Genomic DNA, 27,513 nt, shown 5'->3' on the forward strand with positions numbered 1-27,513 from the left:
AGTTAGACTTTTGAGATTAGAATGAATTCCTCACGCTACCGTGGAATCTTAAACTCTAAAATTTTTTTTTTTTTTTTCTTTTTCATTTTCTCTTTCGATTGTTATTACTGCTCTATGTATGTCCTCTTATGTACGTTGGGGCCTCCGCCCTGGTATAATAAAAATACGTTCTATCTATCTATCTATCTCTCTCGCGCACTCTCCCCCCTCCCACTACGAGGGACCGCAATCGCCCGGGCAAGGTTTTCTGCAGTTTCCCTCCCTTGTGCGAATGCGGGTGTTTCTATTGAACATCTTAAGACAGCTGCAGCCGCATAATCATGGTCACTAATCCATCTCTTCCCTTGTCCCGCACAGGTCTACATAGACCTCTGGGAACATACTCTAACGGGTATGACGGGAACTGACAGCAAAAAATAAAATAAACAAATATTCAAAGCATCCAGCCGTTAATTTATGAAACGTTCTCCCAACCACATGATAAATAAAAAAGTTACCATCTTGCGGCGAGCATTGGAAACATCACGCAGAGTCGATCGATGGAATATCGATTGATCGACAATGCGACAAACTGCGGCAACACCCAGTAACACCAACTGTCGGTAAGGTCAGAGATAACAATTCCGTGGGTAGAATGTTTGCCATCTAACAATAACAAATTTGAAATGTCTGCTCATCTGACGGTGAAAAAATCAAAATGGCTGCTCATCTGAATAAGCAATAATCAAAATGGCCGCTCATCTGACTAAGCAAAAATCAAAATGGCTGCTCATCTGACTAAGAAAAAAATTCATTGTCAAACTGTGTGTCGGTAAAATCGGGAAAAAATCCAGGTGGCGCCATCCATGTTGACAGCCGGTAACAATATCGTGGGTAAGGTTTACCATCGCGGTGGTAACATACCAACTATCGATAAGGTAGGAATCGGGGCTACTCTGCCGGTACGCCGCCATTTTTGAGTTAGAACTGGCCTCCCCCCTCTACTTTCGATGTTTATCTGCCTGATGTTCAACTCAGCGGTTTTAGCACAGTTCTCGGTACCACTTAATCTGGTCTTTCATAAAACCTAATACTGGGGACTGTCCGTGACTTTTTCCAGGTAGGGTGGAAATGGTTGTTACATGAATATGAGAATGAGATGATGTATAGTGTGATAGATGTCACTCAAGCAATTACATGATTATGCTTGATTATATTAATTGCAATCAAATGTTAAAAAAGGTACGTCAGGGCGTAACAGGCATATTTGGGCTCTCCGTACATCGATCGTAATGATACAGGGCTTGAATAAGAACTCTTAAGATCTATAAACGTATGAAACTTGTCAAATGTGAAGTTTCATCGTGAGAGAGGACAAGTATCAGAAAATATTTTCACCGGGAGGTTAGAAGAGCTTCTCATCGCGGTGAAAGATTGGCTCGTGTGCGTTTATTTTATTTTTTGAATGAACTTGGCGCAATCGTTGACCACCCATATTGACAATCTGTCATATGTTGTAACGTGGCGTTTTAGAGCCGCCCCTCACAAGGGTACATAACTGAAGAAATTCTACACGAAACGCGTCCCTGGCGGGGTACTCCAATCGAACTCGATATAAAATACACAATAACTACTCTTAACTAATTCTTTCTTTGTAAATTCTGTATTTTGCGCTCCAGCGCACGCTAACAAGGTACTTGGACGACAACGATCCTAACCACCGAGGGATCAACATCTACCGATAACTACCGTTTCCAGCTCTTTATGACTTCGTCTACCGACGCACAGTGGTCCCAAACCCCGAAAAGCTGGCCAAAAGTCGAAAAAAAAATTTTTTTTCTAGGGACTTTTAATGGTTGGAATAGTTGTAGTGGTACCCCTAGTATGTATTACGACCCTTAAGTAAGGGGGATCGTCCCTACCTGGCTTGGGAATGCATTCCGTTCGTGACCGTTAGAGCAGGTGCATTGTTTACTCGTCGCGCGTCGAAAATAAGTCAAAGTTGAGACACGTGTAGAATCGTGACAAAGGAACGGATTTTGATTCTACAAAATGGATTCTTCTCCGGAAAGTAAGTACAATTTGAACGTGTTGCTCGAAATTATTGTTAACAATGTATGAAATAGTAAGTCATTAATAAAGGTAGTGGTGTTTTTCTTGGTTGTGTTCTGAAAAGTCGTGTTAGGAAAAGCAATAAGTCAAAACTCTCATCGAATCCTGCCCTGAAACTAAATGGAAACTGTTGCTTAGACATTTCTTCAAAACATATCCAAAAATTAGCTGCATCTGGCTGCGACTTCGGTTTTGGGGATAATTTTTATGCGATGATGTGTGCGCTAGGGTGGTCCTTGTTCAGGATATGTTCTTTTTTCTTTTAAATATGGTGCTTAATCGATTTCAAATGAATATGTAAAAATTCATTCCAAATTTTAGTTCGATATTTTAATTGTATCCTGCCCCCCCCCCCCCCCCCCACCCCCGGCAGTGAAAGTTTCAATTGGGAAATACGTGTAATGGAAAATGCCGCTTGGTAAATTTGTAGGAAATTTTTATTTTTACTTATTTATTTGAAATAGATTAAGTACCATTTTTAAAAGACAAAACAACATACCCTCAACAAGGACCACCGTAGTGTGCGCTTTCTGCAGTTTTTCGTCATTCTCGCGTCTGTAATAGTGTTTATAGGAAATTGGTAAAGATAATTCTTCTATTAATGTTATTTTTCCATTTTCTACAGAAAATCTGGATAATACCGAAGCGATTTCTTTCACGAGAAAGGACATTTTCGTATTTCGAAAATTTGTCGAACTGTATTGGTGGTACTTCATGCCAACAACAGTACACAAAATTCTTATTCACGGTCACGGAATCGTGGAATCTTCGTTACTTCCTATCGGACAGATGTCTGAAGAAGCTCAGGAATCATGTAACAAGTATATTAAAAGATTCCGAGAAGATTTTTCACGAAAATGTAACCGCATCAAAACCATGGAAGACATTTTTTGCAAACTTTTAGTAACGTCAGATCCAATAATATCTAGTTTGCGAAAACTTCCTCCGAAGAAACTAAGATCGTTATCTTCATACGCGGTTGAACTATTGATTCCACTTTCACTTCCAGAATTAAGTTAAATTTTTTCAAATTACACGAGCGATACATCGGACGATGATGACAGTTCGCAGGACAGCGATTAATTGTAAGAAGTGCTCAAATTACATGGATTGAAAATAAAATAATCAAAGAAATATATTATAAATATTCATTGTAATAATGATTAATTACTGTATTCCAATCCTCTTCCCAAATCTTCAAATGTCAACTGTCATTACATTTTCTATTTCATTTATTCACAACCATAATTTCTAAAGTTCCCGAGTACAGACTTTTATCCGAATTGAATACTCTTTTCATGAAATTTTCCGCCATATTGGATCCGCCATTTTGTTTTTCTACATTTTGACTTCGAATACGTAATCAGCGACCCCGAAAACCCCCGAGTACAGACTTTTATCCGAATTGAATACGCTTTTCATGAAATTTTCCGCCATATTGGATCCGCCATTTTGTTTTTCTACATTTTGACTTTGAATACGTAATCAGCGACCCCGAAAACCCCCGAGTACAGACTTTTATCCGAATTGAATACGCTTTTCATGAAATGTTCCGCCATATTGGATCCGCCATTTTGTTTTTCTACATTTTGACTTTGAATACGTAATCAGCGACCCCGAAAACCCCCGAGTACAGACTTTTATCCGAATTGAATACGCTTTTCATGAAATGTTCCGCCATATTGGATCCGCCATTTTGTTTTTCTACATTTTGACTTTGAATACGTAATCAGCGACCCCGAAAACCCCCGAGTGCAGACTTTTATCCGAATTGAATACGCTTTTCATGAAATTTTCCGCCATATTAGATCCGCCATTTTGTTTTTCTACATTTTGACTTCGAATTCGTAATCAGCGATCCCGAAAACCCCCGAGTACAGACTTTTATCCGAATTAAATACGCTTTTGACTTTTGGCCAGCTTTTCGGGGTTTGGGACCACTGTGCGACGGTCCAATAAGACTACACTGGCTACCTTGGTGTACTTCTAAACACCTGGGGTAGCATCCATCCGAACCTCTCGTATCGCCTCGACTGCCGGCGAACAGGGTTGTAAAGTCCTCCCGACAGCCGAGAGCGCCATTTCTCATAGAGAAACCAGCCACCCGCTTTCTCGGATACCGTAAGGATGGCATACAGGGCAGACCCTAGCCTGCCATCTTCCGACTTACCGGCCTGGTGCCGGATCGATCCCGAACCACTACGTCCAGTTTGATAAAGCCCTCGTTCTGAGGATCGATGTAGCTTTCCTATCAATAAGGACTATAATCAACGGAGCCACAGTGATCTATCGTGGGCAGTTGGCCACTGCTTATACGACGAAGCCGGTGGAAGCGAATAATGAAGCGTTGCCTTCCACTCGGTAACTTTGACCAAGAGGCACCCTGCGTACGCCTCTGTCAGAAGAATCCCCAATGATAGAATGAAGCAGCTAATAAATCGTACGAGTTGGTGTCAACGACGAAATCACGGGCAACAAATTACGCAACATCTAGCAGTAATTTTCGAAAATGTGTGACGTAATTGTAACCGATATTCACCACAAGAGGGATTATTGAATTATGGTGGAGAACAAATGACCAATGAACTAGAAGAAGGATCACCTGACGATAACGGCGAGATCGGTAAACCGGACTCCGAACTCAGCCTATACTACGCTTGATCCGCCAGGAGACAGCTGCGATCATCCTCATACTCCCGCTTTGATTCTTAGTTCTGTTCCTTCTTCCTTTACCGCTGTCGCTATCGTTTATTATCTCGCTACGGTTTTCTTACAACTCCTCTATCGTTTTGTCTACCGTTAGCTTCTTTCCTTTCCTGTGAATTCAATTACCTTCCGTCCTTCTCGTTTTCTTTTGTTATTTTTAAGTTTCTTTTAAATTAAAGTCAGTGTTGTGTGCCTGAAGTCACCCGTTGAGGTAAGGCTTCTGCCTTTGTAGTGTATCGTTAGGAAGTTGCTCATCATTTCTATTTTCTTTCTTATTGTATTTATCTTTCCTTGGTTGCATCGGGTCATGCCAGTTTGTGTGAATCATGGTCCACGGCTGAGTGTTAGAGTCGCGTTGAGCCGCCGTGTGACTGCATGGTTTCAGTAATTAATAAATTCCGTGTCTGAGCGACCTCTTAACTGCCGAAAAATTAATTCTTTCGTATTTGTGAATTTCTTTGTTTATTAGTAAATCTCTATTAGTCTGCTCCTGTAATTTCTACCGTATCTCGACCCATATTGGCTTCACCTTCCTTTCTCGATTTTCTGTGATAGTAGTGCTCATTATATTTTATCTCTTGTATTGCTTATCATATTTTATTTATATTGTTCCTATTATATCGTAAATCGAGTTCCTTGAAGTATAACCAAGCGTAGAATCAGCCGCTAAATACTACCGAACCTTTCCTATTGCTATTGGCATTCTTATATTACTTTTGCTTGTTATTATTTTCTTGGTATCTTTCCGCAATACCGTACTTCTGTGTTAATTTAAGGTTTGCCTATCATCCCTGATTTTACTGTACGGAGGTGTATTTAGTGTATTTCTTTAATTGGCAAACTCTCTGATTTCCTCACTCTCTCATAATTTTTTGTATTCTCTCGTGATTTTGTATTCTTTCGAAGTTATATTTTGAGATTTCTTTGTATAATTTCTCGAATCCGTAAATATTGTAAATTATCGAGTCTATCGTTTATGAATAACTCTCGAAAATTATCTCCCGTACTTTACCGTTGACTCTACTCCATCGTCTACGCTACCGATTTTTGTAAATTATCAATGAATGTCAATCTTTCATACTGGTTAGAATCCACAGTAAATTTGTCTTGTTCGTCCGTTATTATCTTGCGACCTGTCGTCATTTTGTTTTCTATCGATTGCGATTAAGTTCTCACTCTCGTTGTTAATCAACAGAATAATAACTCGCTTAGCGACATTCTTTGCAACTTGGGTAAGATCACGTCGCCCAGTGACGTATAGTTTTAAGTAAATTCTAGCATTATATCGCTTTTCCTGACCTACGCTCATTTTTCACTGTTAACTATCATCTCTCATTTCAAAGCTACCGTTTAATTTTATTCTATCAAAATTTCTGTGAACGACCATTGCCTGTTTTATTAACTGTCGCTATCGTTGCCATTCAATTTGACTGTCTTAGACCTGTAACCTACTCGACGATATATGACTGATTGACCTGTTCATTTTCCTTGACGTGGGTTTATTCTTTATCTCGTTAGTTTCTTTAATTGTTTAATTTTCGTTAGCTGCCTTGAATACCGCCACTCTACCACTTCGTGTGAGTACAATAAGATAAGATACAAAAAAAAAATGATTTTTGAAAGTGCAAAACCTTACCCCCGCCTTGAGCTACGGAAAAAAATGTGCAAAATCTACGTTTTCCGACATATATCAAATGATTACCTCCCACCTCATTTTCACACAACAATGGCTCATCGCTCAACTAACGGGGAATAGAATTACCGTGAAAATGATTCGCATCCCGAAGCTTTACGATTTTTTTAACTCAGATATAGTGTGCCAAACCCAGGTGTCTTGATTTTACGTCCCGATGGTAGTAAGCAGTACTGTGTTGGTTGAGTTATTATATCAAGTTGGTATAGATTCATGAGATTTGATGGATAAATTATGAATTTCATTTCATACATGTGGGAGTAAATCCCTTGTAAGGTTACGTAAGAGGTTAGTCCAGATGGCAGGTCAGTTGTACGATAGATAAGAGTGAGCTCATGAGACTTAGTAGATCAGAAGTGAGCCGGTCGTCGTGATAGACGTACGCGGTCTCGGGTGTGAGTCAAGCACTCTGAATTGCGCACACGAGTCATAGACATGGGCTCCACACCCGAACGAGTCCTTGCCGGTCTCGCTCCTACATACATATGTATGTTTTATGAGATTTGATGGATAAATTGTGCATTTTATTTAATACATATGTATCATTCATTGAAATTTTCAATATTTTACAAGTTTTTGCAAGTGTATTATAACCCTGCAATGAACGTCAATCGCAGTTCGCTTTATTTATTGCGTTTTCTTTACACTTTTTTACACCCGAAAGAGTGTACAAAAATTATTTATTCATTGATATGAATGAGCATCCACATCTGACATGATAGAATACGTTCTGTATAATCAAGTTTGCACAAGAAAGGTAAGGAGAAGCTGCGTCGAGGTGTACCTCGATGTATCCAGGGACGTCGCGTAGCTCAGCATGCACTGTAGAACAAAAATTAGTCCAGAGCGCAAAGTGCGTAGCAAATCGTATGTCGTAACATCAATGGCGAACAAAGATCAAGAGATTATAAAATCTGCGGAATGTCACAACTATGCGGCAGCAGCTGTCGTGTGCGAAGCAAATACGTTTTAGATTGAAATCTGTGTGAAGTATCATAAATTTAGTATCTCAATTGTTCTACAGGTGAGTGTAAACACGCTATTGCTTCTCTAATGTGGCTTCACCGAAGAAGTGTAGCTCCAGTTCTCGCAGAAATCAAGGGTTGGAATATACAGAAAACTGGGCTCTCATTGAACAACGCATTTCGTATTAAATCCATCAGCTACGTGACATAGGATGCAAACGATGTGTGCCATTCGTATAACAAATGAGTTGCCGTACTAGTATTTGCTGGCCTTGCGGTCTCCTTTTTCGGCCTCGTTAGCGCAAAAAGTTAATTATATTATATTCTGTGCGAGCTAGTCTCAGGTTTGTTCTGTTCGGTTTTTGTTCATTCATTCATCTTCATAGGGGTTGGAAATTTTTAAGCTACACAATGCAAGCTATAAGGTTGGCATGTAGTTACATAAACAATATTCATGGTTTGAAGCTAAGACGATTACGTGAAAAATCTACGATTGAAAACAATCGAAATTAGAAATACAGCTCGAGAGAATTTGGAGAAAGCTAAAAGTAGATCAAAACGATGTCACGATAGAAAACTACATCGAGTCAATTTCAAAGTCGGAAAAAACATACGCTTGGTAAAAAATCAAAAAAATAGAAAAATTAGATGACAATCGCAAAGGTTCCTACAGAATCACCGAAATATTTCCAGAAAAGAACGATATAGAGAAAGAAATAAAAATAAACAAGCGTAAAATAATTCATTGCGATAGAGCGAAAATAGCGTATTAAACAAATATCAAACATCATTCACGTTAATTTTGCCAAAGAATAACATAATTCTGCAGATCATCATGGAAATGCGACTATGCAGATCAGGTTTCATCGGCACACTCCTGATACTAATCATACAACCAAGTATTAGCATTATAGCCTACGATTGTTCAGCACTGTCGATGAATATAACAACGTTATCGCTAATAAATATTAAGGAATGCGATATTCCAATCTCGAATCCCGTTTCAATAAATACAAGTATACAATTGCTTCAAACAGCAGAATATTCAAACGTGGAATTAATTTAATGTAAAACAGAAATTCATTGATCACTATTTTTCTGTCGAATACAGTTGCATATATCAGCAGCACCATATGGTGACATAGAATATAGAGACGAAATATCGCGAGACGAATGTAAAAATCTACTCTACGCGCACACATACTGAACTCATAGACAATTATTTACGCAAATCAAATTGAATTCAACAACTAGACCCTTTACTTCAGCAGAAAGCATAGATAATGAAGGTAATTGCAAAGATGAACATTTTTCCGACCACTACGATAATTGCAACGATGTGGTAGCATATAGAAATTTTTATTACATTACAATACCATCAGGTAACGGTGAACCCGCAGAAAAAACGAAATTATTCTTAGATCTGACGTACGATATGACTATTCGACAGGTAACCGTATCGACGTAGAGGTGGCAACACATAGTGGGACATAATTTGAATAGACAAATCCAATTTAGACAGACATTCTGTTCGATACCAAGAAGCGGCTCAAAAAATAAAAGATAATTCTATTCAAAAATCTGGTCAAGAAATTTATTCAGCCACCACGGACAAAATAACATTTGCTTTAGCAGTTCGTGGAACCCACTCTGTGGGTATAGACTAATAAAAACAAAGCATCCCAAACTTTTCGTTATAGATAAGATGATCAGTGACTTCTTCGCAGAAAATAATAGAATAGTAGTAATAAATATTGTAACGGACAGCTGTTCAAAATCACACCAACACCAACGGTGTCCGTGACATACATAAATCATGACAACACTGACACAGACAGCTGATCATGACGACCGTCGATAGCGACCGTGACCCGCTAACATCCTAATAATAATAAACAAAGGCGGCGGACGCTGACCAACGCATACCAGGACGACGACCCTCGATAGGACACACGAATAGGGAAATGACGTGGACAGGATCATCCAACAACAGCTCCAGAAGAGTATAAAACTGGCGCACCACTAAGAGCGGATACCAGTTGCCGGGCAAAGTGCCGAACTGCGTCACGGTGTAAAAGAGTAGTCACAGGGGACTAGTTGTCCGGCAAAGCGCCGAGCTGCGTCAATATTATAACGAGGCGTTTCTCGTCTAGAGAGCGTTATCAAATTTAGATTCACGAGGATAGGAAAGGAAATTCAAGCATAAAGCTTATTCCGAATTTTAGTAAAGAGATAGAATATTAGAGTCGACGATAGCCCGGGACTTCTAGATGAATATTGAGTTGAGCGGAGTAGTTAGGGCGTTGCCAATGCCTCGACGAGCACGCGCGAACAGAGACTCACGATTTTCCTTCTTATTCCCTCATTTTTGAAGATAATTAGATTCTTAGGGGGTCATTTTGAAGATAAAAAATAGATCTGTGTCGCCTCTTTTGCCGAATTTTCGATTTCGCTTTCAGATTTGCGAAAAACGTACTTGAAAGTACGTTATCTTTGAAGTGAGACACAGCGGACAGTGAATTTTTTTTCGGAATTCGGCGAAAGAGGCGACACAGATCTATTCTTTATCTTTAAAATGACTCTCTAAGAACCAAATTATCTTCAAAAATAAGGAAATGAGAAGGAAAATCACGAAGCATAAAACAGTAAATTTTTCGCGCCAAAGGCGGGCGGCTGCTAGCGCCACGATCGCGTTGGCCGGCGACCTTGCGAATTACAGGCGAGGAGAGTAGACTCAAACCCCCCCACTACAATTCCCCTCGTTCGAACCCTCGTCGCTCGGCACGTGGATAGTGTTCCGCGCTTTCATTTTTGCTTGTGTTTTTCTACCGTGTTTTTTATTATTTCGAGTCAGTATTTATTCCCGCGATGGCTAAGAAGAGAAGGAACCTGTCTTTGAAGAAGGAGAAACGACCCGGCATAAAGATTTTGGCAAATTTCAGGAAAAAATTAGGTAAATCGAATTATTTATATGATTGATGTCGCATCCTCTCCGACTTCGAGATTCAATCACTTGAGTACGAACAATTGCAGGGCTTTAATCCAAGAAGGTACTTTCAAGAGCCGATATTGCTGTTCATAAAAGCCATATAAATTCATTGTCAAGTTTTTTATACATACGAAAATATAAACTAGAATGCATTGTGACGTATGGTACTAGCCCGGTTTGCATTAGTCGCTAAAATATGTCATCAATTTGTTACGTGTTCAGGTTAAATGATCGAAATCACTATTCGGCAATTTGCATTAGTGTTTACACTTTGTCGATCATACGGAATATTCTCATCACTTATTGTGACTACCTAAGTGTCCAAGGTAAAATTACAAGGTATCTGGCAGAATGTTCCATACGAAGTAAATACGGCGCGTACGTATTAGGCCACTAAAATACGCGCGTTTTGTTTTTAGAAATGAACTTGACCTAATTCTGGGGTAATCATACATGCATACTAGGGTGGGCCAAAAAAATCGACTATTTTTTTTTTTACATGGTACTCCGAAAACTTGGTTGGTAGAGACCTCAAAAATATTCTCTCCAAGTATGAGCTCTTAATTTTAATAGGAAGGTCCTCCGCCTCGCAGTTTTCTATTTTTTTCTTATGGTGAGGAAGAAAAATACATATCTCAGTATCTACTATTTATAAAAAAAAAATGTGTACCACATTTTCGTAGGAAATTGAATTCTCTATAGAAAAGGTCTCTTACAATTTTTTTGTATACCTCACTGTTCAGAACATATTCACCGTCAAACTTCAATGCACACTATTTTTAACAGTGGCGTTAGTTGCACAAGACAAACAGACGAAGCGATAGGATTTAACACATAAATCCTCTCGAGCAAAACATTTTATGTGTAATTTGAGAAAAAAAGTTCTAAAATGTTCTCTGAACAAACGCCATAAAAATAATTAAGAGCATGATTGGGATTTCAAAATATTAAAAAAAAAATTTGTAAAGATAGTAAAAAAAAATATAAATTACGAAAAGTTTTTGGAACAAAGAACTTCTATAGTAGTTACTTTGACGACAGAAACTGAAATTTGTACAAATTTTCCCGAAACTCACGAATTAAATTGAAATTGTTTGAATTATTAACAAAAAACTGTTAAAAATAGTGTGCATTGAAGTTTGACAGTGAATATCTTCTGAACAGTGAGGTATACAAAAAAATTGTAGGAATCCTTTTATGTAGAGAATTCAATTTCCTACGAAAATATAATATTTTTTTTTTCTTTTATGAATAGTAGATACCGAGATGTGTATTTTTCTTCCTCACCATAAGAAAAAAATAGAAAACTGCGAGGCGGAGGACCTTCCTATTAAAATTAAGAGCTCATACTTGGAGAGAATGTTTTTGAGGTCATTTTACATTACCTACAAAACAGCCACCTACAAAACTGTCATCAAATCAGATACTACTGCCAAGTATAATTTATTTAGAAACTAATGATGATTTTGATATACTATAACTAATGATGAAAAAAAAAAAAAATTGAAATCAAAATTGAAATCGAACGAAAAAAAACAAAAATTTTGATAAAAAAAAAAAAAAATTGGAGTACGTGGTACTTGGCGGACCCATGTTTATATTGCCATTACAACATTGATATAGCTCGACTTGTATTTTCTTGTGCTTGTTTTAAAAAAGCCCGCCATGTACCACTATCTGCAATTTTTTCTTTTCAATAAAAATAATTTTTTTTTTTTTAATTTCAATTTTGATTTTAATTTTTTTTTTTCTGTCGTCATTAGTTATAGTATATCAAAATCATCATTAGTTTCTAAATAAATTATACTTGGCAGTAGTATCTGATTTGATGACAGTTTTGTAGGTGGCTGTTTTGTGGGTGGCTGTCACATTAATATACTTGGCGAAAGGTTTTTGCACCAGAGGTGCTTTTTAGGGATATCAGTACTTTTTGTGGGATTTCGCTTGAACATTTAAAAATTTTGCTCGCTCGCTGCGCTCGCTCGATAGATTTTTGGGATACAGAATTAATATTTGAGACGAAAATAATCGGTGGAAAAGCCAAGTTAGAGATTTCTCATCATTACATGTATCAAGTCCAAGGTCTTCTACACATTACGAATAGGAAGTGGTGCTATTTTATAGTTTGGACGCCAAAGGGATTGATTTTTGATAAAATAAAACGTGACGATAAATTCTGGACCGAAAAAATGGAGAATAAAATGGCAGATTTCTTTTACTTTTGTTTGTTACCCGAGATCGTAGATTCTAGACGCGCCCGGCAACTCTCAATCCGCGAACCCCCTCAAATCATCGAAGCCCAGATAAGGCCGCGCGTAAAAAACAGTAAATTCACGACCGACAGACGACAAAAAACTGTAATATAAATATATGTACTGTAACGTGGCGTTTCAGAATCGCCCGTCACAAGGGCACACAACCGCTATTATTTTTAGTTTACGCGTCCTCAGCAGGGTACTCCAACCGAACTCGATACAAAATAGGCAATAACTACTTTTAACTAATTCTTTTTTGTAAATTCTTTATTTCGCGCTTCGGCGCAAGCTAATAAGGTACTTGGACGACAACGATCCCGATCAACAAGGGATCACTAGCTACCGTTTGCAGCTCTCGACGACTTCGCCTACTGACGGTCTCATCAGACTACACTGGCTACCTTGGTGCACCTTTATATACACCTGGGGTAGCATCCACCCGAACCTTCCGTATCGCCTCGACTGCCGGTGAACAGGGAGATAAAAATCCCCCCGGCGGCCGAGGGCATCGTTCCTCGAAGAGGAACCAGCCGCCAACTCTATCGGATGGCGCAAGGATGGCGTGAAGGGCAGACCGTAGCCTGCCATCCTCCGACTTACCGGCCTGGTGCCGGACCGACCCCAAACCACTACGTCCAGGGTGATAAAGCCATCATTCTGAGGATCGACGCTGCCTTCCTATCGGCAGGGACTAATTGTGTGGGTCGTGGTCCACGGTTTGGCCAACCGTCTGACTGCACGACCTCAGGTACAGGCAGCTAGCTACTGCCTGTACAAAAGCCGGTGGAGGTGAACCATGAGGCGTCACTCTCCACCCGGTAACTTTGGCCGAGAGGCACCCTATGTATGCCTCTGCCAAAGAAGTCCCCGATGATAGGCAGCCTGGACTGTAACCGAAGCGACTACAAAATCGTACGAGTTGGTGTCAACGACGAAATCGCGAGCAGCACATTACACCACATCTAGCGGTAATTTTTGGAAAACGTATGACCACGCAGTAACCAATATTCGCCACAGGGGGATGGCCTATTTGCGGTGGGGGTCAACCCACCAATCAAAGAAGAAGAATCACCTCACGACAACCGCGAGATCGGCGAGCTGAACTACGACCTGCTATTCTACGCTTGACCTGTTGAAAGACAGCATCGTTCTTCCGCATCCTTCCGATCTCTCGATTTCAGCTACCGATCCTTCTTCCTTTCATTCTACCATTATTGTATCTACTGTTTTTCCATACTCTCGATTATTGCACTACCGTTAACTTCTTCCTGTAAATTCAAGTCCTTTCCTTCCTTTCTACTCTCGTTTTATTATTCTAAGTTTAATTTAAAATAGAGTCAGTTTGTGTGCCTGAGGTCAACCGTTAAGGTAAGGCTTCTGCCTTTGAATTGTACCGTTACGAAGTTGCTCATAATTTCTATTCTTTCTTATGGTATTTATCGACTTTGCGTGAATCATGGTCCACGGCCTAAAGTTGCAGTAAGCCGCCGTGTGGCTGCATGATTTCGGTCATTAATATTATATTTATTGTTTCTTGGTTGCATCGTGTGATGCCAGTTTTGTGTGAATCATGGTCCACGACTTAAAGTTGCAGTAAGCCGCCGTGTGACTGCATGATTTCAGTAATTTGTTATTTTCGTATCTGAGCGACCTCGTAGCTGCCAAATAATTATTTCTCTTGTATTTATCATTTTTCTGATTATTTGTGAATCTCTATTATCCTGCTTCTGTATTTTCTATCGTATTTTGAGCCCTATTGGCTTCATATTTTATTCCATACTCTTTTTGTAATAGTAGTGTGCTTTATATTTTATTTCTGTTATCGCTTATTATATTTTTATTTATTTTTGTGCCTATTGTATCGTATATCGAGTTCCTTGGAGTACAAGCGAGCGTAGAATCACCCCTAGATTTTACCGCACTTTTTCTTTGTTACTATTGACCATTTTATATTATTTTTGCCTGTTATTTATTTCTCTGTATTTTGTTAAATTAAGTTCTGTGAATTATTCTTTTGTATTGCGGTGTACTTTAGTGTATTTCTCTATTTTGTAAACTCTCCGAAATTCTCTCACTCTCATAACTTTGTATTTTGGTATTCTCTCAAAAGTTATATTTAGGAATTCATTATTTAATTCCTCAAGTACGTAATCGTTCTAAATTGTCGAATCTACCGTTTCTGAATAATTCTACCGAAGGCTATCTAGTCGATCGTTTGCCGACTTGGTAAATTGTTACTGAACGTCAATCTCTCATACTGGATATAATTTATGGTAAATTTGTCGTATCATCTACCGAACTATCGATACGTTGTTTTATACCGATCGCAGTAAAGTTCTCTCGTTCTAATTGACAGAATAATAATTTTCGTAGCGTCATTTGCAACTTGGGTAAGATCACGTCGCCCAGTGACGTGTAGTTTTAAGTCAACTCTTGCATTATATCGCATCTCTCAACCTACGTCTATTTTTCTCTGTTAGCTACCGTCTCTCGTGTTAAAGCTACCGTTTACTGCTATTCTACCGATATTTTTGTGAACAACGATTATTTATTTTATTAACGACCGCTGTCGATACCATCTTATTTGCCTGTCTTACTCATGTAACCTTCTCGACAATATATGATCGATTAACCTGTTCATCTTCCCTTTTGCCTGGAGTTTATTCTTTATTTTGTTATTTTCTTTAATTCTGGAATTACTGTTAGCTGCCTTGAATTCCGCCACTCTACCGGGATGTACGCGATCGTACCTGTGCCTAGCCAGCCATACAACGGGTTCTCTATTTATCCCTTTTGTACGGTTTTGTGTTAATTTTATTGATTTGCATTATTATTTGAAAATCGACGCTACCGCGTCTGGCGCCCAACGTAATTATTTTGTTGTAGTTTGGTATTGCGGATAAGTAGAGAATCGCGCCAAAGTGTCAACGGTAAGTCCTCATCCGAGGGTAACAGAATTTAGCGTTACAGTACATATGTACATAAATATAATAGCTTTGTATATAGCTTACGTGCAATATTTCTGTGATTTATGTTTAGTTAGTTATATGTATTACTGTGCTAAAAATTTGCCAGTCATATCGTTATAATTATATATCTGATTATTCATTCCAGGAATACTTTCTGCAGTCTGACCAAACTGCGTGTATACCTATATATTATGTAAATATTCTATAGCCTATTTTTTCATTACTATCTGTGACCTGCACTTGCGACGTACTACTTTCCATAGTTTGCGCTTTCTATAGAATTTATTTAGCCATATAATGTATACAATGCTCGATGCCTTGTTATATCAATTTTCTCTATCAAGATTACTGTCATGTTTCACTTATACTGTTTCAATTTAATTTCTATGAGATCCTTCTCATACTGATTTCGTGATTACGTTTATTAAGATTAAACGAGTTTAATTTTACTTTTACCATTTTATATTATTTTTTATCATTTTGTATTTGTTTGGTGCAAACCCGATCATGGTTGGAAGGTAGGGACGGGTTAGACGGGTCTCTGTTTGATAGCGACCTCCACGTGGTGAGACCTGGGAGATTGATGATATTTTCGTTGTTATATCATGAATTTGCTCACAGCTATTCGTTGCATTTTCAATTTAAAATGACCTGTGACGACGTCTGGCCGGTAGTCGTAAATAGTTACGTATTATTTTCGAGACTGTATTAGGAACAGCTCTCAGCCGATCACGCTATGCTTTGAGCTGACTCAAGACAGTCCTGCAAATCGATACCTGACTATGAATACCGGCTATTAGACTATTACCAGTCACGTGATCGCATTGCGTAGAAATACGGACGCCGGTGAATATAATTTTCGTTGAAATATTAAGAATGTATATCTATATCAACATACGTTTAAAGAATTCTACGTCACGTCAATCAAAAAATGACCTCGTATTTTTTCAATCTATTCATACTTTTTTGACATGAAATAAAGGTAAAAAGAATCGATACGCATTTTGGTGTTCGTCCGAATTATGTTTGTTTTCGAAAGTTACAGGACAATCATTCAATTTTGATGTAAAAGGAGCTCGCATGTATCCGGTTCTATTCGACGTAAAGACATCATTTACAGTGCATTCGGAAGGTGAACGAATAAGCTTTCATAAAAAAAAATGCAATGTTGAACATTATTGAAAATCCCAATTTTTATAAACAATTCAAATGTTTGACGATTTTTACCTCATTGATGACAAGTTTTCGAATTATAAACAAAATAGTTTCGGGTTCCTTATTAAATTCTGTATTACTAGTAAATTTTTCAAGTGGAATCTGAAAGGAGTCTACATTTTTTTTCTATTATTCATCAGGTGCGCGATACACTGGGCTGTTTAAAAGTATTTGAAACCGAATGCCCGTGAGGGGTGGAAGAGGCTAGCCCGCGTCACCCGCCCCACTCCAGCGACAGCTCGGCTGCTCCGTCCCACTTGTTTCTTTACCCTCTCTCTCGCCACGGTTAACGCGGGAAGCGGAGTAGCCCGCGCTTTCTAGCTAGGCAACGGCCTTAATATTTGAGCTGTAGGGAAGTTTAGGAGCGGAACCGATAAATTCTGTTAAAAATTATTATTTCTTTAATTTTATTTTTATTTTTGTTCACTACGGTTATATTTTTGTAAATCTTTATTTTGTCTACTGACAAAGACTATTGTACCTTGATAAATCGCGATTAAACATATGTTATAAACATGCACTCGTCTGTCTCATTGTCAACGCATTTCTCGAACCTATAACTTTAAATCAAAAAAAAGGAGGGAAGTGAAAAACAATAGTCAGCCAAGAAATTCCCTGGTCTGAAAGGTTGGCGATTTTATAGGTCAATAGCCCACAACACAACATAGGCAGGCGACTCTGTTTACTCCGAGTTTGCGATTAGAAGGGAGTACAGGAAAACCCGTATCTCCGACTAGGTGACATACGCTTGCTTTCACTTGTCTCGAGTTGAAGCAACGGCCGAAGAGGCCATTGTCTTTCTAAGCGAGCAACGGGCAGAGGCGCTTGTTCACATATTCAAGGCGGCTTTGGTGATACCTAAGTCCGTATAGTTAGATCATCGGGGGTTTTGGGTTGATAACCCATAACATAACGTAGGCAGGCGACTCTGTTTACTCCGAGTTCGCAATTAGAAGGGAGTACTGGTTAGCCCGTATCTCCGAATAGGTGACATACGCCTCTCTCACTTGTCTCTAACTGAAAGCAACGGCCGAAGAAGCCCTTGTCTTTCTAAACGAGCAACGGGCGGAGGCGCTTGTTCACATTCCAAAGCGGCTTTGGTGATACCTAAGTCCGTATAGTTCAACTATCCAGGGTTTTTGGGGTCTGATAAGCTGATCCAGCTTTTACCCATCAGAGGGGGTTCCTTACAATTATATTACAATTGACAAAAAACTCACTAATAACGGGTTTATCACATAGGCTCCGGCCTGAGATAAACCGCACCCGTTACAGAATAAATATTTTCATATACGTAAATTCCAAATTAATTTATCTCGAAAGACATGGCAGAAACCAAATTATCACTCTTTAGAATGATACACTACAACAATGCGAACTGGAAAATAAAGTATTACATATAGCTCTTTCAACAGCTCCTCTAGCGCCAGCTGAATTTGCATTTTATTTAATGGAAAAACCAAGCCACATCGCTTACATTGCAGGCAAAGTGGTGTGTATAACAAAATGCGTACCTGTGAACGTCAGAAAAAGAAAGACGAACAAATGCTATCAAGAATTACACGTTTACAGAGTAAACGAGAGTTTGTTCTGGCTTCCGAAAACATATATTTTAGTGAGGTCAGGAAACTTAATCGAATGTAATTTATTTCTAGCACCAAAGTTCAACATCAATAACGCTTAGTATAGCACTTCACCAAATTTAATGTCCGCAATACCTCCTGACAAAACGAATGCAAACATTAAAACATGATACAAATGACTCAAAGAATGAAACTGTTACTGTCAACTTACCGCAAAATCCAGGAACCGGAAACCAAGCCAAATTATCTGAATAAAATTTAATAGATCAAAACACCACCAGCAAGCGAGTTTGCATATAAATTTTTGTTTTAAAAAGCTGTAAAGAAATTTATGAACTATCTTGTAGGAAGGAAAAATATTCCGTAGACCAGTACACAAATTACTTTCAAGATTATAAAAAAATATAAGATTTATCCAAGAAAGAGGAAAAACCAACACATTCACATTTAGTCACGATCATAGACGGACCGGACCGTGTCCCTCATGGAGCTTTCCACGCTGGGTGACCCCAATTTTCAAAGGGGCTGTCTTGTCGCCATCTCCCCTCCAGTATCCATTGAATACCAAAGTAGTCCACCGATTCATCAGGATCACGCATGGTCTCGACAAACGATAAAAATTCCTTCCGCGCCGACGTATAACACATTTTTCGTGTCGCCGTAACACTATTGATTCAATCTTAATGAATCCTGCCGATAATGAAACATATCACTAAGATAAAAAACACACCAGGATCAAATTCCGAAACAAACTACAACACATCATATTAATACATGATCCATAAACATGGTTAACATTACAAACTTCGTTCTCATACAATAAAAGGAGAAAAGATGAATTTTTTTTTAATTTTTCCTTTTTCCTCGTAACTTGATTTTAGAAATTTACCCAAATTCACAATGACAGAGACTTTTACATGTACTAAAACTATCGTAAGTCGTTCTTGTACCGATTTGTCTTTCACTTGATTTTTTTTATGCTAAGAAAGGGATAGAATAATTGTAATGCGCAAATCCCTTCGGGAATGCCCTTACATAAACTACTCTCCGAAACGCGCGGACAAATCAGATGAGAAGCCAGTACAACTGACCAATGGTGTCGTCGTAATGAGGATACGAACGCTATACTCCTGTAAAAAAATAAGAAGTAGAAAAAAATAATTCAACAAATTTTAGAACCGAAGAATCTTATTATTGTAATAAATTATCCTAAAATAGAACATGTATAACCAATCCATACTACGTAATAAATATCAAATAACTGTTAGAAATAAGACCATTTTTAGAAATAACATCAATTTTTCGTAATCTATTCAATTTTCAATAATTCATTGAATTTATTATTCGAAATTTATTCATTAATTTATGAAAAGTTACAATTATAACCGATTGACGTGTCAATCCAACAAGTCATTATCCCCGCGATATTCTAGGGTTAGATTCGACGGTCATGAATTATGTTATGTTTATTGAGATTGAGTTTGTTTCGCGCTCGGCCGACTATGGCGCTGTACGTTTCCTGTGCTTCCAACTTGACTGTCTAGTGTGAAAAATTAGCCGTCTCAGATTCATTGTACACAAATGTATCCGTTAGAATTATTGTCTCCTTTACTAACAGCCCAACTTTCAACTTATCTCGTACTCTTAGCAATTGGATTGGTGATAATATAGTTCCTCCCGTCTCACGGGTCAAAGATAGCTTTGCCTTAATGAATGCTATCAAAAATCTCAGACTTCCTGATGACTATATTTTGGTTTCGTTAGACGTAGCCTCCTTGTTCACTAATGTACCACACGGCTTAGCAATTAACGCGGTGAAGTTACGGTGGTCCCAATTAGTATTGTTACGGTTTCCCCCTTCGAATATGCACGTATTCATTTAATTAATCAAAATGAAGATCTGATGTTCCCGGACAACGATCGTCTCTTGAAATCAACGAGGATCTTTCTGAATCATTCCTTGAACGGACTTTAAACGACACACGTCTCCTTTTACTTTTGTCCTAAATAAACCACCCCAGTCTTTTTGAATTCTCCCGATTATTTATTTCGCCCGCTTACGTAACAGTATTAGTCCAGTCATTATATCCAAATAATCGACTTGAAAGTACAATAATTATATCGCAGGATTTTTCTTCGCGGCGCCCTCGGGGGGGTCAAGGATAGCTTAAATTCAAAAAGTAGACCAAATCGTGCTTTTGCTTGTCTTCGAAAACTCGTTTTTTTTCAACAAATCGTTTTTCTCAAACAACTCGGCCATTTCCAATTTCACAAAAAAATTGTAAGAATAAAAATTGTTTGAAATTTGTTTTTCTATAAGTTTGGTCCTTACAATTGTTCTTCTAGGATCGATATTTTTTGAATTAATCTCAAAAATAAGTTGCGGATCCAAAAAATTGCATTTTCTCGTTTGTTTTCGAGTTTATGGCTGAAGCGAAAAGAACCAAACTTGTACAGAATCAAATTTCGATCAATTTTTGTCCCAAATTTTTTTTCCAAAAATCAATTTTTGGAAAATTATACCTGAAAAAAAGGACAGGTTCCAAAATATTTGCATTATCTCGTTTATTCTCGCGTTTACGGCTAGAGCGAAGAGGACCAAACTTGTACAGAATCAAATGTCAATCAATTTTTGTCAAAAATCGATTTTTCGAAAAAAAGGTTGGGACTAAAATTGATCGACATTTGATTCCGTACAAGTTTGGTCCTCTTCGCCTTAGCCGTAAACTCGAAAATAAACGAGATAACGCAATTTTTTGGATACGCAACTTATTCTTGAGATTAATTCAAAAAATGTCATTCCTAGAAGAAAAATTGTAAGGACCAAACTTGTAGAGAACCATATTTTGAACAATTTTTGTTGTTACAATTTTTCTGTAAAATTGGAAATGGCCGAGTTATTTGAGAAGAACGATTTGTTGAAAAAAAAAACGAGTTTTCGAAGACAAGCAAAAACACGATTTGGTCTACTTTTTGAATTTAAGCTATCCTTGACCCCCCCGAGGGCGCCGTGAAGAAAAATCCTGCGATATAATTATTGTACATTAAAAAGACTATAATGACTGGACTATACCGGGACAATCTCTTGAAACTCTACATACAATGCGCATGCGCCAAATAATTCAATCTCATTGGTCGGTGAAATCGCCCCGCGGCGATGTTTCGTCTGCTGAGCAGAGGGCCAACGTACACAAAAATGAGAGAAGACTCAAGAGCTGTAAATCTCTCGTGCATAAAACCGCGGATTGAGGTTATGTTGCTGTTTATTTTTACGTAGCGCGAATTGTCTAAGAATACTATCGTTCAGCAATACCGTGGTCGATATCGGAAAATATTCAACCGACGCAAATATCAAATGATACAGAAATTGAATGTTATTTATTGAAAGAAAAAATCTGAAATTCAATATGAAATGTCATTAACAAGTGGGAGTCTGGACAAACAGAGGTAGGTGAGTAAAAACAATGTTCATTGTGAACAGATTCTTTATTTACATAAAATTGAAAATGCGTCTCATTAACGATTTATGTTTTGTGCATTTTATTGGAAATTAGTTGTATCCAAAAATACCAAAAGTTCCAGTCTGATAATAATAGCTTGTAATATTTTCAGGTACGGAATAATTCATTGTCAAAGCGGGACTAAATTTGTCAGGCATGGAAGCATGTAGGTAAATTTGTAATTACGTGATCTTTGACAATTACAATATTTTAACATGGATTCAATGATTAAATTCGTTTTTTTTTCAGCAGGCTCGAAGTTTGAACTTTGATTAACACGAGGAAAATTATGCCTTACCTGATGGTCAAAACGTTTAGGTGGCAAGGATCCTGGTTTCTCGCCAGGTGCAATCATTATAACCATCGAACCTGGTTGTTCCGTCAGACATCAGGTGCCAGAGTGAATTTCATCAGGCCATCGCCACCTTCTTAACATCAGTTGAGGCAAAATTGAAGAGCGGGATATACTACAGATGATAATGGCTGAATATCCCATCATTTTACTTTGATCGAGCAAATAGCGATAAGTTTGTTACTTAACCGTTGCCGCCAATTCGTTCTACCGAGGAATCATTCTATGCACGATTGTAATTCAAGCATTATTACTGACCAGCATTGTTTTTCAAACTTTATGCCATTTAATTTGGTATCTTATTTTGAAGCTTACTGTCTTTGGCATTAAATTCAGATCCAATAGTTTTTCGAGTCCTCAATTAGATTGTAGGGTTTAATTTTGCTAGGGAAACTGAATCAATTTAAGTCTAGAATTGTTAAATAACTTCAGTTAAAAATGTCTTTAAATTTAATTTTAGTTGACGGTGTCATCTGGTTAGCTAGTTGCACAATAACTTAAAACCAAATTCAATTTTACACTCTTTATAGGGTCTTACGCTAAGACTGAAAGCTTGTGAATCTCCATTTAGCGCAATTATTTCTGCATTTCATATTAGCATTGTCTGAAGCAAAAAAAATCTCATTTTGAGATTGGAAATGGAACCTGAAACGCAGAAGTTATTCAGTAGCATGAATTGAAAACCAAAAATTTTATAATAGTCCCCGCAAAACAGGGACTCTTTCCAAATATCCTTGTTACGAGGTGATGTTCGGAGGACCATGAACAAGATATTGTATAGGATTACATTACTTGGAAAAAAATCTTCATGAACTTCGTTAAAAATTAGATATTCATTTATTTTACCTACCATACCTTGAAGGAGTAGTACAGCAAGGCGGGTTCTGGATAGAAACACCTTCTTTACCGACCGAGCCGACCAGTCCGCCTATACATTCTCCCCAGACTCAAACCCTTTTCCGCTCCGCGCAGCCCAGACTCAAACCCTTTTCCGCGATGACGTCACAGTCTGCCGTACCGAAGATCAAAACCGTGCAACCTTACCGACAGTTGTATCGATCGAGGGTCAAAATCGTGCTGTTTTACCGACAATCTTACCGACCCCGTGCAACCTTACCGACAGTTGTATCGATCGAGGGTCAAAATCGTGCTGTTTTACCGACAATCTTACCGACCGAAGGTCTGTAGTGCTCGCCTGCCAACGGTAGAGGGCGCAGCGGGGGCGAGAACTTTTTTACCGTCCCGCATTCTTCTCCCACGATAGGACTGCTGATGTGTAACATGAACCACTCCGAATTCCTTTCCCACGGTAGGACTGCTGACGTGTAACATCAACCACCTCACATTCCTTTCCCACCTTATCAACCACGTGACATTCCAAAATTAATGGTTCCGAGAATTGTTTGTCTCAACGTCGCACCGAAATCCTTTGACCGCATGCTGCTCGCCGTCGAAACTTGTCGAACGCATTGTTTTGTCTAACCACCTTATCAACCACGTGACATTCCAAAATTAATGGTTCCGAGAATCGTGTTTCACTTATTCGGATGTCGGTTTGATATCCAAGGTCGACCGATAGTCGCGGTCAGAGCCTGCGGTGTTGGGTTACCATCGCTGTTGGAATGCCAAAAGGTGCGCGCGCATCCGTACAGCTGCCCTATAAAAAGGACGCTCATCACTGTAAACGATCATTACGTCACAAGCTGTCAAGCATACGTGAGGAAAGAGCTCAAGATGGAATCCGCGAAGTGTTTGAGATTGATCGATATTATGGAATCGGCGTTCAAGATTTTATCGGAAAAATCGTCGCCGGCAGAGATTGCAAAATGGATTCGACTCGGAACCCAAAATATCAGGCTTTTGAATAGAATCTTACGCAACAACGCCTCGACGATCGGGGAGAAGACAAGAATTTTGACTACAATCGGAATTCTGAAATCGTTGACAGTCAAATTTCAACAATTGCAGAAAGTGGGTGACGGATTACGAAGCCGGCGAAGAAGCGATCGAGTACGGTGGGAAGATTTGGAATCAGCTTTCGAGAGTAGAATTCGAACTGGATCCATCGTCAATTTGAAGCATAAAGATGTGGAGAGATTTCTAGAAGACGCAAAGGTACTAGCTGTGACGAGACTGAAAAACGCTCTGAAGAAAGACAGGAGCTTGAAAGCCAACGTTATCCTGGCTTGTAAATTTGAACTCAGAAAGGATGATCGCACGGTGGAAGAGATCAAATTTTTTAATACGAGAAATGAAATCATCCTCCAGACAACGGATATCAACGAATGGTTCACCGAAAACGCGACGGAGCGTTTGTTGAAAAAGGTGGAAGATTTCCAGGAAAAGGATTCAGGCTGGTCGCTGACCGAAATAATCAATTTGACTGTAAATATCAACAAGTACGTGCCACTGCGAGGCGGTGTGTTCACATACACACCACTACCGAAAGATATTCAAGATAAGAAGGCTGTCGTCAACATCCGTAACAGAGACGCGTATTGCTTTCTTTGGTCGGTCACCGCAGCCCTCTTTCCAGCCAACAACAATCCCAGCGAAATCACTTCGTATCCACATTTCAGCTCAGTGCTACAATACGACGGTTTGCATTTTCCAATGTCTTTAGACCAGATTCCAAAATTTGAGAAACTTAATAAACTTTCAATTAACGTTTATGGTATAGATAGTGCGGAAAAGCGCAGTGAAATCGTACCCATTTATTTAAGCCGAAACAAGTCTGATAAACCTACAATCCATCTTTTAGTAATAGAGTCTGAAAACGACGATGACGATGATAGTATGGAAAATATTGAAAAAAATAGAATCTTCCATTTTACTTGTATTCGAAATCTGTCGCGGTTGACGAGTTCTCAAATTTCCAAGCATAAACGTCGTACTTGGTTATGTGATAGATGTCTGTCTCATTTTAATTTCGAAAGATGTTTGTTGAAGCACCGAGCTGATTGCATGAATTTAAACAAAACCAAAGTTATTCTACCTACAGATGAGGAAAAAATACTGAAATTCAAAAATTTCAAGCACAAAGAAACCGTTCCATTCTGCATTTACGCGGATCTCGAATGTTTACTGCAACCCACACATGAAAGTTTTGGGGAAAATAGAACAATTTATCAGAAGCATCTTCCGTATAGTATAGCTTACTATCTGCATTGTGCGTTTGACGACTCGCTTTCAAAATTCAAAATTAATCGGGGAGAGACTTGCGTTCAATGGTTTATGAACGAGTTAGCGGAATTGGCACATTCGTTGGAAGTTTATTTCAAGACTGTTGTACCGATGGAACCACTAAATTTCAATCAAATCAACGAATTTCACTCAACGACAGTGTGTCACATTTGTGAAAAACCGTTTACACTCGCAGACGTGAAACATCGTGATCACTGCCATTTCACGGGAAAGTACCGTGGTGCTGCTCACCGAGGTTGCAATCTAAATTACCAAAATTCGCACATTATCCCAGTGATATTCCACAATCTGTCGGGTTACGATTCACATTTTCTGATCAAAGCACTGGCTACATCGTTCGAGGGTACAACTGAGCTTCTACCCGTAAACAAAGAAAAGTACATTTCATTTACAAAATATGTCGAGGGGACAGATATAAAGTTTAGATTCGTAGATTCGTACCGTTTCATGTCCAGTAGTCTTGAGAAATTAGCAACGTATCTCGGTGATGATCAAAAAACAATCACACGAAAATTTTATCATAGCTCAGATAAATTTCAGTTGTTGACCAGAAAAGGAGTGTTCCCGTACGAATACATAGACAGTTGGGAGAAGCTCGAGGACACACGGCTACCATCCAAACAATAATTTTACTCAAAATTAAATGATCGGGATATATCAGACGACGACTATGCACATGCATGTAAAGTTTGGCAAACTTTTAACGTTCAAACTTTGGGAGAGTATTCGGACTTGTATTTACAGACGGACGTGTTTTTACTGGCCGACGTTTTTCAAAATTTTCGACAGAGCTGTTGGACGACGTACAAACTGGACCCGTTACATTACTACACAGCGCCCGGTCTGTCGTTTGATGCAATGTTAAAATGTACAGGCATCGAACTCGAGCTTCTCACCGACATAGACATGGTTATGTTTATCGAAAAGGGTATTCGTGGTGGTGTATCACAGTGTTCGAACAGATACGCAAAGGCCAACAATAGATATATGGGAGAGGAATTCGATCCTGAGGTCGAAGAATCTTATCTCATGTACTTTGACGTTAATAATTTGTACGGTGCTGCTATGAGCTTTGCTCTACCATACAGTTCCTTCGAATGGTTATCAGACTTCGGTCAATGCGACGTTCTTACCATCTCGGACGATGCGGAGTTTGGTTACATACTGGAGGTGGATTTGGAATATCCTGAGGAACTGCATGAAATTCATAAGGATTTACCACTGTGTCCGGAGCACTATGTACCTCCGATCTCGAATAGTAAGCAACCGAAATTGACGCCCACGCTATTTTCCAAGAAAAACTACGTTGTTCACTACCGCGTTTTGAAACAATGCTTACAATTAGGCTTAAAATTACTCAAAATTCATAGAGTTCTCAAATTCAAGCAAACCCGGTGGCTCAAAAATTATATAGATTTAAATACCGATTTGCGGAAAAAATCTCACAACGAATTTGAGAAAAACATTTACAAACTGATGAACAACGCAGTTTTTGGTAAAACTATGGAAAACGTGCGAAAGTATAGAGATGTCAGGCTGATCACGAAATGGGATGGAAGATACGGTGCTAGAGCTACCATAGCCAAACCCAATTTTCACAGCTGCACCGTTTTCGACAAAGATATAATTATCGTTGAAATGAGTAAGACGAAAGTCAAGTTGAATAAACCATTGTACGCAGGTTTCTCCATCATGGATCTGGCTAAAACATATATCTACGATTTTCATTACAATTACATTAAGCAGAAATTCGGCAACCGAGCAAAATTAATGTACACGGATACCGACAGTTTGATTTACAATTTTACCGTCCCCGACATATACGAACACATTAAGGAGGACTTGCACAAATTCGACACGTCTGATTATCCTCTTGACAACGTTTATGGAATGCCTCTAGCGAACAAAAAAGTTCTCGGTTTGATGAAAGACGAGAACAACGGCAAAATCATGCTGGAATTTGTTGGGTTACGAGCTAAATTGTACGCATT

Source organism: Neodiprion virginianus, chromosome 3, assembly GCF_021901495.1.
Source record: "Neodiprion virginianus isolate iyNeoVirg1 chromosome 3, iyNeoVirg1.1, whole genome shotgun sequence".
Taxonomy (NCBI): Eukaryota; Metazoa; Arthropoda; class Insecta; order Hymenoptera; family Diprionidae; genus Neodiprion; species Neodiprion virginianus.